The sequence below is a fragment of the Egretta garzetta genome, unplaced genomic scaffold (assembly GCF_000687185.1).
Source record: "Egretta garzetta isolate BGI_Z169 unplaced genomic scaffold, ASM68718v1 scaffold325, whole genome shotgun sequence".
In the NCBI taxonomy this organism is placed as follows: Eukaryota; Metazoa; Chordata; class Aves; order Pelecaniformes; family Ardeidae; genus Egretta; species Egretta garzetta.
In genome coordinates this window covers 335,349-344,807 of record NW_009259833.1, presented here as the reverse complement: position 1 = coordinate 344,807, position 9,459 = coordinate 335,349, and the positions used below count along the sequence as shown (strand labels likewise).

General features: G+C 46.7%; 1 protein-coding gene across 3 annotated transcripts in view; it reads left to right on the top strand.

Moving 5' to 3' along the window:
- Positions 1–9,459, top strand: part of ELP3 (elongator acetyltransferase complex subunit 3) — a 106,838-nt gene that overhangs the window by 82,807 nt on the left and 14,572 nt on the right. The gene's annotated exons all lie outside the window — the stretch shown is intronic.

Sequence of the window (9,459 nt, the reverse complement as noted above, 5' to 3'; positions counted from 1 at the left end):
GTCTCCCCGCGACCGACCGACCGAACTAACCGCCCCCCCCCAAGCATGACGTTATATGGTATGGAATAGCTCTTTGGTCAGTTTGGGTTAGCTGTGCTAGCTGTGCTGTACTCCCAGCTTGTTATGCACCTGGGCAAGCAGGAGAAGCTCAAAAAGTCCTTGAGTAGTCTGAGCACTACTTGGCAACAGCTGAAAACATCAGTATGTTATCAACATTCTTCTGGTACTAAATCCAAAACACAGCACTATGCTAGCTACTATGAAGAAAATTAGCTCTATCCCAGCCGAAACCAGGACACCCCCCCCAGGTCCTTCGGGGAGGGAGGGGCCCAACCCTGACCCCAGCACTCGAGGGGCGGCCCCCCCAGTGCCCAGCACAGGGGCACGCTCCCTGCCCTGCTCCTGCTGGCCACACCACTCCTGATACAAGCCAAGGTGCCATTGGCCTTCTTGTCCACCTGGGCACCCTGCTGGATTCCCTAATCCTTGTTAGCTTAAGACATATGCCAGTCCTGTTTATTGCTGCTGCGTGGGTATCAATGTGAACTGGGAATTTCATACGGTTAAGAAATGTCTCTCGCCTCGCTCCTCAGTAAGGAAAGAGGCAAAAGAGCAAATAGTTTCTGTTGGGTTTGCTCGTAGCATCTTGGCTTGTGGTGCGTGGAGAGAGGAAATCGTAATTCCTTTGTGCTAAGGAACGCTTCTTTTGACAAGAACAGAAAACGTACAGCAATTACTAAAAAATGATTTGTGAAAGCATTCGTGTTGCTAATTTTAGCTGTATTTTAGCAAACTGATGTGAAGAAGATCCAGTGCAAGAAGTCTTGATTTGCTGCATGCACAGTTAGTGGTGTCTTACTAACACCTTGTCTGCAATTTTATTTTTTTTTTCCCTGGGAGTGCAAAGTACAATGTGGTAAAATTTGTCTTTGAATACAGAATACTACAGCATCTGCAAAGACCCCAAGTTTTCCAGCTGTTTCCTTGGAGATGTTAGCACTTGAATTTCAGTTCTCCTGTAGGTTTTATCTGAAATAAAAATGCAGCCCGAAGTTCTTTCTCCATTGGAGGATGAACTTGGTTTTGCTAATTTTGGTTTCAAAATAGATTTTTAATCTGGGAACCCACCGCAAGGTTGGTTCTCTAACATATTGCAAAATTTCAACTACTTTCTAGAGAGAAGCGTGTAAGGGAGATCTGCTTTGAAGATGTCTCTCGTAGGACTCCATCTCATTAGCACGGCATGTTTTTATTAATGCTTTGTTGCAGTGTTTTGTTTAACAGTGTCCTTTCTTCAACAGTGTTTTCCAGCCTTGCACTTAATGGCTACATCAGTCAACTAAATAGTGCCAGAACATGTAACTGTCTCTTCAGGGAATGGTCCCTGATCCATGGTAATACACGCACTCTGCTGGAGAACTGCGTGGGGCGGTCCATGGGGCTGAAACCTTCTTAGGGCTCCTGCTAGCAAAGTAACAGAGTAGATGGCTCAATTTCTGTACTCTTAACAATTTTTAGGAAAGTTATGTCTAAGCAGCAAACTCTCCCTTTGATTTCTTCAAAAAGAGATACATGTATTTTTAAGACAGGGCAGCATGATGAGTTTTCATTATTGGCTAAAGTTTAGGGCGTATCTCTAAGATCAGCTCAAGTTCAGCTCTGGTTAGAAATTAGCAGCAGTCATCATGGCAGGGAGGGTGGACCAGATGAACTTTAAAGGACTCTTCCACCGCAAACCATTCAATGATTCTATGATTATCTGTGACTGTTCCCTACCCTGGCTTTGAGTAGGGGCATCTCATACTGATTGGTTTAGGACAGCCCGTGCCCTAGGAACCCCAAACGACTGGGTGCCCCCAGTATCCGGCTGTGTGCCAGAGCCTTGCTTTAGGATCATAGGATCGTTTAGGTTGGAAAAGAGCCTTAAGATCATCAAGCCCAACCGTTCCCCTAACCCTGCCATCCCACCACTAAACCCTGTCCCTAAGCACCTCGTCGGCCCGAGGGGACTCAACCCCTTCCCTGGGCAGCCCATTCCAGTCCTTGACAGCCCTTTTGGGGAAGAAATTCTTCACAATATCCAATCTAACCTCCCCTGGCACAACTTGAGGCTGTTTCTTCTTGCCAGCCTCCAGTCAACTGGGACCTCCCCAGTCATCCAGGACTGCTGATAAATGATGGAAAGTGGATTGATGAGCATTTCACCAGCTCCCTCTGTACCCTTGGGTGGATCCCACCCGGCCCCATAGACTTGTGTGTGTCTCAGTGGTGTAGCAGGTTGCTAACCATTTCCCCTTGGATTATGGGGGCTTCATTCTGTTCCCCATCCTTGTCTTCCAGCTCAGGAAGGAGGACAGCTGGTCTGACTATTAAAGCCTGGGGCAAAGAAGGCATTAAGTAGCTCAGTCTTTTCCTCATCCTGTGTCTCTGTGTTTCCCCCCTCATCCAGTGAAGGATGCAAATTCTCCTCAGCCCTCCTGTTGTTGCTCATATATTTATGGAAACATTTTTTATCGTCTTTTATGGCAGTAGCCAGATTAAGTTCTAGTTGGGCTTTGACCCTTCTGAGTTTCTCCCTGCATAACCTTACATCATCTTTGTTGTCCTGAGATTGCCTGCCCCTTCTTCCAAAGGTCATAAACTCTGGGTTTTTTTCTTGAGTTCCAGCCCAAGCTCTCTGTTCAGCCAGGCCGGTCGTCTTCCCCACCAGCTCATCTTTCGGCACATGGGGATGGCCCACTCCCGTGCCTTTAAGGTTTCCTTCTTGGAGAATTTTCTTTGTGCTATTGATTACTCAAAGACATTTCTGGCTCTCCAGACGTGAGGCCTGACATCCATCTGTAGCTTATGCAGCTGGGGTGGGGGGGTGCTCACCCTTGCAGGAATTAATCTGGGGAACTAGATAAGTTTGAAGGGGTCCAGGAGTCTCTGGCTGATTATTTGCCATAGCCTTGGGTTGAAGTGTGGCTCGAAGTTGGTTTGGAAATGCATTTAACTCAAGCCAAATGAAGGTAAATTCAGATGAAAGTGTGTATGTACAGCATCCAAAACAGGCAATACAGTTACAAGTGGGTATGAAAAACAGGAAAGAAGGAAAAAAACCACCATATGACTAATCTGCTTTTAGTGAAGCTACGTTAGAAACACCTCTCTCCCGTCCAGCTGATTTGCTGCCCATCCTGATCAAGGTAGTATTCAACATTTTCTGACATCTCAGGCTGTGTCCATTAGAGCCTCACTCATTAGAAACCTCTTTCCTCCGTGGCAGAGCATGTTAGCTGCCAGAGCCAATTTTCCTTTTGTCCAGACTCCCTGGAGGACTTCAGGCGTAATCTTTCCCCCTCTGCTTGCTTGCTTCCCACGTCTAATCTCGTCAATACTCTTAATTAAACATTATTTCACTGCCTGGCAAATGCAGACGTCCCCTTTGTTAGGTCGGGTGTTGTGTCTTGTACTTGCCCATTTCTTGCTTGGGAGAGGGCTCAAACTCCTTCCCCCTCAGCGGTGAGTCAGTGGCATATTTCAGTGCGAAGTGGCCGCGTTTCCATATTCCCTGTCAGGCAGTACTGTAAAATCAGTTGATACAAACATGTAAATGGGAAACAAGTGAGTAATTCATGATTGCCTCCTGATGAAGATCACTAGGACCATAATAATCAGTTTGGGGTGACTGATCCCAACATCTTCCTCCTAAGCATACTGCAGCAGCCAGGAATGCACAATCGCAAGGCGGTGAATAGAAATTAAACCAGTACCACCTGTTTTCCGTAGTCTCCACGAGAGATAAAATTGTTCATTACAGTCGGTGACTCATCTCCCGGTCTGCCGGTGCTGCTCGAGCACGCTGTCTCATGTGTTTAAGGAAACTGTGCTCCTCTTGCCTTCGCCTTTCCCAGTTAGGGAGAAAACAGCAGGTTCAGAACTTTCTAAAAGTAAATCCGATGCGTCGCAGCAGCGTTGAATTCACCTGCGAGGAAGAACAGGAAGGGGAGAGAAACTGAGCTGGCCTATAAATCAGAGGTAAACCAGGGCGCATTCAACGGCACTCTAAAGCATCCTAATTTCCTCGTGTAAACAGCCTTTTGGTCACCCTAGAAGTAATAAATGACTTGAGTAATCAGCGTCTCGTAGTTCATATTGGATGTTGATTCATGGGCTGCCTTGGAGATTGCCAACCGCCGGGGTGTACTCGGGAGACCTTAGGACGAGACTCCGAAGTATTGCTGGGAGGATTGATGGGGTTTAGGAGGGCTCCCTGGAGTTTTCCTTCCAGCGCTGGTTGGTTATTTTTAGAAATGCCAATCTTACTAGCTATTAATAAGAGAAGAAGTGGCCCAAGATAAGTGGAAAGAGGGGAATGTTAATGAATTGACTCTCTGATGTTTGTCTGCTTCAGATTGATGGCCTTTGAAAAAAAATTAATTAGCGGGATTTGAAAGAAGCCAAGGATAAGCCCGTACTAGGGGGTTGGTGCTGTGGAATAGCTACTGTGTACAATCCTCTAGTTCTTAATGAACTTCAATTTTGAAGGTTTAATAACGTAACAGCTTTGAAAACAGGCTTGGCTACTGTATTAACTGGGATTTTGGCGCAGGCGTGAGCAGGAATATTGCTGTCCTTAAGCAAGGACACTTCTGCAAAAGCCGGCATTCTGCAAGGGTGTTCTGGTAGGAAGTGCTTATACATATATATATATATATATATGTATATGCACACCAATACATCTTACCAACACAGATTTATAACGTGGCCTAACTTCTGCATAATACAGACCAGAGACTTCCACCTACCTTGCACCTCTCCCAGCTGAGCGTGTTTTGGAAAGCAGGAGCCTATCTCGATTTGTTATGGTTTTTGTGTGGTCTCCATCTGCAGGAGCTTTCCTTAGAGCAGGCAGACGAAGAACTGGTAAGACAAGCCCTACACAAAATCCAGTGAGCAGGAGTTGAATGTATGGGGATACCTCCTTTGAGCTTCTTCCTTTTTCAACAACCCCTTCCCCAATCTCAACCCAAATTATCCCTAAGTTTATAAAACCCAAACAACTAAAAAACCCGCAAATTCTGAAATTAGGTGGGGTAGGAAGAATTCAGAAATCAGATTAATGACGAAGTGAAGGTGATTTCCATCCTAGTGACTTGTAATACACAGCCGTATAAATAGCGTTGAGTCAGAACTGTGAGCAATAGCAGCTTTCAGGGATTTAAAAATAAATATCGTTTTCTTTCATGGGAATCTTCCTCTCTGACTGGCACTGTTCTTACACTGCCTGCAAGCGGTAATCCTCCTTTTCAAGGCTACGCCAGGGGTTAAGGGCTTAAAGCTTGTTCTTAGTCAAAGCTTTGAGTATAGAGTTCGTCGAGTTGTGGGTTTCATCGTTGTGTTTCTAACCCAAATTTGATGCACGCTTGCAGTCCAGCTTTTCAACTGCTGCTTTAGCTGAGAATTACTTCTGGCTTAAGGCAGGCTCATCTCCGGTGTGCTTTGTTTGTCTCTAAAGGCTTTTATAGAAAGACAAACGCTCCCCCTCTGGTTTAGCAGTCTCACCCTGTGATCTGGGTAGCGTTCTGCGCCCCATCAGCTGCCATCGCCCTCCCCAGAGCAGGATGAGGACCTCTCCCTACGTCACGAGCAGAGGTGTTCATGAGACAGCGAGCAGATTTTCCTTTAAAAGCACATTCAAACCAGGACTGCACAAATGAATGCCATCGGTTGCTGCGCTTCTTCAGAGCACATTAGTTTGCACTCCTAGGGGAAAAAAAAAAAAAAAAAAGCAATTCAGAGTTTCCCAGCGGACTCTTTCCAAAGCATTTTGTTCTCCCTTGCTCTTCTTGGAGTAAACAGGTTCAGCTGAACCTGTCTTCTCATCGTAAGTCTTTTAGCTCTTAGGGATGTTCAATTTACGGACAGAAAAAGGAAAAAAGGCACAGCAGGATTTAACAGGATTGCCATTGCTTGTAACGACAGTACCTAAAACCACGCAAGGTTACTTTCAAACAAAGGAAAATCTGATCTGAGGTCCCCCTGCATCAGGCACCCAGGAGTCATCGTGGGCAATGAACCGGGGAATGATGCACAAAGCAAGCTAGGCTGTACAGCAGCTGCCTCGTGGTGTGTCTAGTTAAATATCACTTCATTTGAAGAGGACCGGTGGGAGAACTGCACTTAATCGACTACGGAGTCAATGACAAATGCACTAGGAGTGCATTTGTAAGGCAAGAGGAGCATTTGCAAGCCAGGTTAGGAAGGGATTCTGGCAGCACATGGGGGAATTAAGGTACCGATGGGATGGGAAACGGTGTCAGCCGTAGATACTCCGGTTTCACATTGTGCGTGATGCTGTAGTTATACCTCTGGTATTGCCACTGTGCGGCTTCTCTGCTCTATTTAAAGCTTGGATGCTAGTGATCCTGGGTGCTTTGGACCCTGGCTGTTGGTGATTTCAAGGTACGTTCTTCCTCCCAAAGATGCAATCTCATCTCTCATTGTTTGACCAAACCAACCAGAATGAAATACTCGCAATTACGAGGCGGTGGTGTGGCCTGCTTGCAAGGTTTCTGTACAGAGCCAGAAGCGTGCTGTGTCTGCTCTAAGGAGCAATAGGGAGGAGGTGCCCCCCCCACACCTAAATCAAAGAGCAAAGTAAAAAAGCGAGTGGCTTGTTTATCATGAAGTCGTTGCTCATTTAAGGTAATTTTCTGCATGAGTGGTGCCTTTCTACTCTTCTGATGTGAGTAGTATATTAGTATGCAGGCTTGGGTAGCTGAATGGTAGACCCTGGAGGCATCACTCCATTATTCAGAGCTCTGGGGAGGTCTGATCTGAAATGTCTGTTTTTCCATTTTCCAGCATTTGTAATTACGTGTGTGTTTTCTTTGCCTTTTGTTGGTTTTGTGGTGGGGTTGGGGTTTTTGGGGGGTTTGGGGTTTTTTTTTGCTTTTAGTTGTACCTCTGTTGAATTTGCACCTTTTTTTTCCCCTTTGAAAAAGCTCCCCCAAACCTCAATTAGACTAAAACAATTTAAAACATGTTACTGCTCTGTTGTCCGCAAGTCCTTAGGCACTGAAAATGTAAAAAACCTTCGTGTTTGAGCCGAGTGGATGGGCTCGTAAGGTTGCTGAATTTATAATTGCTTCTTGGTTTTGGCAATAGCCAATGCTTGAATTCTGTATTCAGGGTTTTCTCTCCTTTCGGTATGATGCTGCTGCTCCAATCCCTAATGAAGCTTTCCCTTCCTGTCCTCTTTTACCACTCAATTTATGGACCCGTATCTGTTTCTGTTTAGGGTGGGATTTTTGTGAGCTCTGTTTTGAGGCCGTATCTCCCGTTTTGCAGTCCATAGGTGTCGGCACTTGCCAGGGTCCCCTTCAGGAGTCAGTGGCGAGCGGTTGCGTGCAGTGACTCAAGCACTACGGGGTTTTTGTCAGAAACTGCTCAGCATCCAAAGGATGATTTCGGACAAACACACGCTGGTTCCCCGCGTTCCTCCCGCGGCATAAGTACAACGCAGCCCTCGTGCCTGGTGTCTCTTAGTCCAACTTGCAGTGTATTCACTTCAGCCCCTGCCTCTGCTCAAAGAACATGAGTAGGCTGCCGCGGGTGGGATGTCCTTTCTGACGCTGCTGGTGCTGGGTGTCTGGGGAAGGGACGAAATATCAAATAAATAGCAAGCACAAACGTCTTCTGGGCCCCCAGCCATTTGTTGCCCAAGGAATCCTAGAATCAGAGAGGGGGCCTTTGTATCTGATAGCCCTCAAGGGATTTTTCTGCCTCACCGGTCTGTCTGCCTCCAACAGCCGATAAACTTCTCTCCCCATCCCTTTCTGTGAGCTTTTTAGGGTCACAGAATCACAGAATGTCAAGGGTTGGAAGGGACCTTGGGAGCTCACCCAGTGCCACCCCCCTGCCCAAGCAGGCTCACCCAGAGCAGGGGGCACAGGACAGCATCCAGGCGGGGGTTGAATATCTCCAGAGAAGGAGACTCCACAGCCCCCCTGGGCAGAGAAGAGTCTGGCTCCATCCTCGTGACCCCCACCCTTGAGATATTTGTAGGTGGTGATGAGATCCCCTCTCAGCCTTCTCTTCTCCAGGCTGAACAAGCCCAGCTCCCTCAGCCTTTCCTCGTAGGGGAGATGCTCCAGTCCCCCCATCATCCTTGTTGCCCTCCTCTGGATTCTCTCCAGGAGTTCCTCATCCTTCTTGAACCGGGGAGCCCAGAACTGGACACAGGGTCGGTTGCACTGCCTCGCCATTGTACCTTGAGCTTGGGAAGAGTAATTGTTCTGTCTAAGTGAAGGTGGGTAAAGGACAGATCTCTGTTAAAACCTTTCCCATTGTCTCCTGGAGGGTTCCCATTGCCATTGTTTTGACTTTGATGCTTGACATCCCGTAATTAGCCCCTTCCGACTCTAATCCTGTAGGAAGTGCTTCAAACTGTTTAAAACAGCACCAGTGATGAGTATGTGAACTGTAACACCCAACAAATCCTGAAATGTTAGAAGTCCTGGCTCCTCCCCCTCCTGAATGACAGAATCATAAAGCTCCTGACTGGGTCACAGAATCATTTAGGTTGGAAAAGACCAGGAAGATAAGGAAGAAAGATAAGGAAGAAATTCTTTACACTGAGGGTGGTGAAACCCTGGCAGGGGTTGCCCAGAGAGGGGGTGGAGGCCCCGTCCCTGGGAACATTCCAGGCCAGGTTGGACGGGGCTGTGAGCAACCTGATATGGTTCAAGGTGTCCCTGCTCCTGCAGGGGGGTTGGGCTGGGCGACCTTTGGGGGTCCCTTCCAACCCAAAACATTCTATGATTCTATAAGACCTTTAAGATCATCAAGCCCAACTGTTAATGGGATAAGCAAATTCATACATTGTGGGTCCTTTGTGTATCCTCTAAGCAGCAACTTCATTATTCTGATGTCATCCTCTGATTTTGGTGGTTACTTTGTCCATAACCATGACTGGAGAGATTCACGTCGGTGCTTTACAGTTACTTGAACCACCTGAGCAATAAAATTAGAAGACTGATACCTTTCTCTTTTAAAGTACAGTAGTTACACGTGATACTGAAAAATGTATGGCAGAAACACTTCCCTACCTCCTTTTAAAATAACCTTTGCGAACTGAATGTGTATGCAGGTGCAGTTTGGGGAAAGTTCCCATCCCAAATATTGCTGTTCTTTTAATGTATGTGTCATTAATGGCAGGGTTAGGGTAACGGTTGGACTTGATGATCTTAAAGGGCTTTTCCAACCTAAACCATTCTGTGATTCTATGATCTGTGATAGCAATCTAGGAAATCTGGAGAGAAGCTGGAATCAGCAGGTCTACAGAGGCAGAAGGGTGTGAGTGAGTGAACGTAGCAGCACAGACATGTTCAAGGTTGCTCACAAGGATTTGGATGAAAAGCTGGACATGAGCCGGCAATGTGCGCTGGCAGCCCAGAAGGCCAACCGTACTCT